The following is a 6,301-nucleotide window of genomic DNA, read 5'->3' on the forward strand; positions in this document are numbered from 1 at the left end:
TGTTGAGTTGGCAATCTGACCACTCTCATCTATACTAACCAAAGGACCGCCCTAAAAGGTAGGAGTTCCGAAAACACTCAGGATTGAGGTCATGTCACCTGTGGTCGTTCAGGTGAGATATAAGTCTCCAGTAACAATGGTGTTATATATAGAGTCTAGTTAGGGTTGGCAATGGGGCCGGGAGGAGGGGACGGGTGGGGGGAGACGTCCCCATTTCCGGCCCCGTGGGGGAAATTATCTCCCATCCCCGCCCCTGTCCCTGCCATTTGTAGGCGGGGATGGGGGCAGGGATTCCCGGTCGGGGAAATGGGGTCCCCACAGGGATTCCCCATTTTTAATTAAAATTTGATTAGCCCATAAAAAATCCAGTAAATAAGTTTATCGAATTCCTCGTTTTTTAATTCAAGTGATTTTTATTTGAAATTTGACTAGTGCATAACAAATGAACAGAAAATAATAGACTATTCTATGAAATAAATACAATTGCCAATTAATTGACAATTTAAAAGCTAACAAATCCATTAAATAACTTTACAACTTAAAATTCAATAAAGTTCGAATAAGGAAGTCAATTAAAGGCAAACGTCTTATATATTCAAATAAGTTTACAACTTAAAATTCAATAAAGCTCGTCCTTCTCTCTTACACGATGACTTCACAATCAAATCTTTCTCCTTTCTTGGCATCATCTCATCCTTAGTTGTATGCATTCCTACATTTAAAATGTAATAAACAAATAATGTCACAAAAAAAAAAAAAAAAAACTAGGCCACGAAATAATGTTAATCCTTGAGCATACCCTAGTCACCACGCCAGTTTCATTAGAATCATCTGCATCTTCTAAAACCGTTGCTAATTGTTTAACCATTTCTTTTCCCATGCTAGTACCTTATATTGTCAAATATTTATAATAAAAGAAAATATTTATTAATATATTAATGATAAAAAGATGTAAAACAAAACAAACAAACTAACCTGTCAAAACTTCAGTTGCAATCCAATTTTGAGCGCACATCAAAGCCTCTATCGTCTTTGGATGAAGTTTGTTACGATGTGGGCCAATCCAACCACAGGTACTAAAAGCAGACTGATGCAACACTAGATAACGGGATGGCTAATATGTCTCTTGCAATTTCTTGTAAAATTGGATATTTGACACCATTCAATTTCCACCAACTCAAAATGTCAAAATTGAGTTTTGAGGTAAGACAGGTTCATTCAAATATGCATCAAACTGTTGCTTCTGATTCATATTATTGGAATTTGATACAAACAAGTCATAATCATTAAAACCATCAAATTCTATATTCTGTGAGGTTCCATCTAAATTTCTAGCGTGACAATCATCACCTTCACCTTCATGCTTCAACTGATATTCTATTTCCAAATATGAACAATTTTTTAATCCTTTCCACTTCAAGAAAAAAACTATCTCCATAAATTCTAGGGAAGTAAAACTCAATCAACTTTAATTTGTAACGTGGATCTAAAACTTCAACTATGGCCATTACCCCATGAATTTTCTTCCAATACTAATCAAATTTTGACATCATATTTGAAGCCATGTCTCTGATCTTTTGAATGCCGGAATTAGTCCACTCAGAAATAGCCAATTTCAATTTACAAATTTTTGGGAAAAAAAGATTAGCAGTAGGATATTTAGATCCAGAAAATATTTCAGTCACGTGATGAAATATTTTCAGTTTCTCACATATCTCTTTTGCTAATTCAAAACATTCAAATATCAAACATACACAAAATATTTTTCAAACATATTCAAGCCTAAAATTTAAAACATTCAAATATTAAACATACACAAACATATTTTTCAAACATATTATTTACTAATTTCAAGCATACTTTTCAAAATATCAAACGGTCAAATAGGAGAACGAAAGAAAATTTTTACCGACACCGGCTTGAACTTTGAAGTCTTAAAAGTTAAATGGACAGATCTCGCCTCTCGGAACAATAGAAAGTCTGTTTTTTTCAAAAGAAAAACAACACAAAACAGTCAAAATATATAAAACAAAGACACATGATCTAAACAAATTTTGGATGTAGCTAAACAATTAATTATTTTATATTATTCCTCTGCCCTAAATAAGTCTTCACACTCACAGTCTTCAGTCTTCATAGCGTTGGTACTGGAAGTCTTCAATGGTGTGGATCTGTCTTAACTGGAAGTGGCAGACGCAGACTTGGATGGATGCGGAGCGGATCTGTCTCCAGTCTCAATGGCGCTGACGAACGCGGACACAGACCCATCTTCACATAAACGCGGGGGTGGACGTGGACTTGGAAGTGGCAGATGCGAACGGACGCGGAGGCGGATGGCGGATGGCGGATGCAGACTTGGAAGTGGCAGATGCGGGTGATTTTGTCTTCAATGGCGAAGGCGAACGACAATCAGAAGTGGCGGACTATCTTCACTTAGAGCTGGAAGAGGTGGTCTTCACTGTCTTCATGGCAGATGCGGACGAAAGTGGCAGACTGTCTTCACTTGGAGCTGGATTCGGTAGATGCGGGTAGTAGCAGTAAGGATTTAGTATTTTTGGCCGAACTAGGAGGAAGGAGGAGAGGATAAGATTCTGGGCTTTTTTTTTTTTTTTTTTTTTTTTTTTTTTTAAATTTTAAATTTTGGGCTTTTTTATAAACATATATACAAATTAATAAGTTTATATTATTCTATATATATATATATATATATATATATATAATATATAAATTCGGGGTCGCGGTCGAGGCGGGGTTACTATTTTCGTCCCCGCCCCATCCCCAGACGGGGCCTTGAAAAAATTCCCCGATTTGGCCCCATCCCCGGTCAAATCGGGGAATCCCCGACCCGAACGGGATGGTTCCCCGCGTGAGTTTTTTTGCCAACCCTAAGTCTAGTCATCTTGTGGTCCGGTCTTATACAAACTCTTTGTATAGGACACCCCCGCTTGCATGTCTCTACATGAATAGTCAAGATCTACCATCTGTAGTAGTTTACAACGCTTGCAAACCTGTACAAAGCGGGCCATGTCCGTAGTGTCACCAAGATCAAGTATCCCACCTTAATCCTCATACTACAGACCTATTTAGGTTAATGATCCACTTGTAAATCTTATATACATGCTTAAGTTTACATAAGATAACCATGGAGCTTTGTTTATTAGATATGAGTAAATACCAGAATGAAAATAACGCTTATTTTATTCATAAACAATGTGTATATTACAAACTACGAGACTCCGGGAGAATTAGGGCACTAATGCCAATACACACTATGTTCTCTAGTCTATCAACCTTTCATGATTCTCTCTTGAGTCCTCTTCCCTATGATTCTAACGGTTCGTTCGATCTTTACCTTTATTTTGAATCTTCTGATGATTCTGAGCTTGAACAGTTTGTGCCTGTCCTTGTTGAACTTGATCAGCCATATGTCCTATCTGTGGAATCTGAACCTGCTCATGACCCTACCTTTTCTGTTCGACACTCCACTAGGGTAAAGGCACCTCTTACTCACCTTCGAGATTTTCAATGTTTTTCTACTATCAGTTCTTTGGTTGAACCAATCTCCTTTCGTAAGGTAAATACTAATCCTATGTGGCAGCAAGCTATGAAAGAAGAACCTCAGGCTCTCAATAAAATGCACACATGAGACTACGTTGACTTACTCCCCAGAAAGAAACCCATTGGTTGCAAGTGGATCTACAAGATCAAGACTCACTCTGACATTTCTGTTGAGCGTTATAAAGCTTGGTTGGTAGCAAAAGGATATTCTCAAGAGTATGAGATCGATTACTGATGCGTGTTGTTATGCGATGAAATAATGGAGTAGAATGCGGTGGTGGAATATACGTTGTGCAAACAAGTTTTCTCAATAAGACCCAAGTATAAATCCTACTGAGTTTCCTGATAAGCCCAGGGTCGAACATAGGAACTAAGGAAGACAATACGCGATGGTAATTTTCGATCAGTTTGCGGTAACAATTAAATCAATGGTTTGGCGGGTTTGTTGTTTAAGGTATAAAAGGTATGCAGCGGATTTGAGAAAAGAGTAATTATGCGACAGATACACTGAGTATGCGATGGAACAGGTTGAGAAGGTCTTTAGCTAGCATTTCTCAAGAACGCGTTCAAGCTATGCGATCATGCTACACTCAAGCGACAACAAATCATTTTTCAATGTAAATGCGATGGCTCCTAATTTTAGGACGCATGCGATGAATGCGATAATGTTAATAGATCTTATTCCTAAGTCTCTACTTCTTTCCTATGCGATGATGCAAGATGCACACAAGGACAAGGTGACCGCATACAATCATAACCTATCTCTAGGGTGCATGTGATGCGTTAATAACAAACAAAGCTTATTCCTAAGCTTCTATCTCTTGATTATGTGTTTCTAATCTGACTCTCCCGAGCCTAGATTCTAATCCATCTTTTCCAAGCCTAGATTCTATCCTTAGACTACCCTCCCGAGTATCTCTAATGGGCGAATGACGCATACATAGATCGCATAGAATGAAGATCCCAAGTTATGCTAGCTAAGTGCTTCTTAACCCATTCGACAGATTTAGCTACTCATGCGTAATGTACAGAGAGTGAACAGATATAAAGATGCAATCTTCATTTTATAAATAAGTTCAGAGTACAAAATAACAATGAAAAATAAGGGTAGAGAGCCTGGTAGCAATTCCTTGCTTCCCAAGACTTTTACACTGTTATCTCTATTTTGCTCAAAAGATGTTCTTGCTTCCGTAAGAGCTGGCCCTCTCTCTGATTTTGACGCTCCCGGCACTCTTCCGAGTTCACCAGGATGATCTCTCGGTGTAATCTCCCTTCACTCGCTTCTGCCTTCTAAGTAAAAGAAAAACTATAAACAAGGCTAACTTCTATCTATATGGAAAATCCTGTAAACTGAGCGAACTCCTTCACTGAAGGTGGCCTTCGGTATTTATAGAGTTTCGCGATGAAAGACTTCTTCTCTCTTATGATTGCACTGATGGGATGGCATTAATTCTCTGTCTGATGCGCTGAATATCTATCACCGAAAAGTTGAGTGTACTTGCTATAGTAGGTCGTTAACGACTTGTCAACTTAATTCGGAATCGACTGTCATCAGCTTTCTCTGCCATCGTGATTTATTAAGCTTTTCACCCATATGCGCCAGCTTTATGCGGCCAACTTCTTGAGCAGATATTTGCGAGCGCAAATGATCGCATAGCCTTGCGGTCGCAATCTCTTAATGCGCTTGGACGTTAATTTCTTCGGATCGCATTTCCGTCTTGCGTCAATGCATTTTTTGCACGAAAATACATAAGTTAGCTGTTTTAATGTGATGGACGCATGCGATCGCAATGTTGTGAACTTAATGCTTTTGGACGCAATATTGTATTTTTTACCATCGCAATCCTGCATTGTTTTATAACTTTGCGCTGTAATAACGTGCAGTTCTGCCCGTTATCAATTACGAAGAGACCTTCACACCTGGGACATGAATGACATATGTTCGGTGTCTCTTAGCAGTTGCTGCAGCTAAATAGTGGCCATTTTTTCAAATGGATGTCAAGAACGCCTTTCTTAAGGGGCCTTATCTGAGGAAGTATACATGCAACTGTCTCTAGATGTCTCTTGTCCATCCCATAAAGTATGCCTCCTCTGACGAGCTTTGTATGGTTTGAAGCAAACCCTTCGAGCTTGGTTTGCAACTTTTAATTCTACTATGATTCAACTTGGATATACGTCTAATTCTCATGACACGGAACTATTTACGCGGCAGAAAACTCATGGTATTTTTCTTCTTCTCCTGTATGTTGATGATATGATTATTATTTGGGATGATCCTCAAGCTATCTTTGATCTACAATGCTATCTAGGCGAACATTTTGAGATGAAGGACTTGGGTTCACTCAGTTACTTTCTTGGCCTTGAAGTATCATTGAGCTCTGCCAGTTATTCGCTGTCTCAAGTAAAGTATGCCTCATATCTTTTGGTGCACTTTGGTATTACTGACTCCGCTACAACTTCAACACCACTCGACCCCAATGTTCGTTTGACTCCGTTTGATGGAATTCCACTAGAGGATGTCAGTCTCTATCGTTAGCTTGTCGGTAATCTTGTTTATCTGACAGTCACTCGTCCTGACATTGGATATGTTGTTCACATTGTTAGTCAGTTCATGGCTACCCCTCGGACCATTCATTTTACTGCTATTTTTCATATCATCCGTTATGTCAAATGTACTTTGGGGCATGGACTTTAGTTTTCTTCATAGCCTTCTCTGGTTTTATCAGGCTATTCTGATGCTGAT

The sequence above is a fragment of the Benincasa hispida genome, chromosome 6, assembly GCF_027475165.1.
Source record: "Benincasa hispida cultivar pf3 chromosome 6, pf3_genome.v1.1, whole genome shotgun sequence".
NCBI classification, from domain to species: domain Eukaryota; kingdom Viridiplantae; phylum Streptophyta; class Magnoliopsida; order Cucurbitales; family Cucurbitaceae; genus Benincasa; species Benincasa hispida.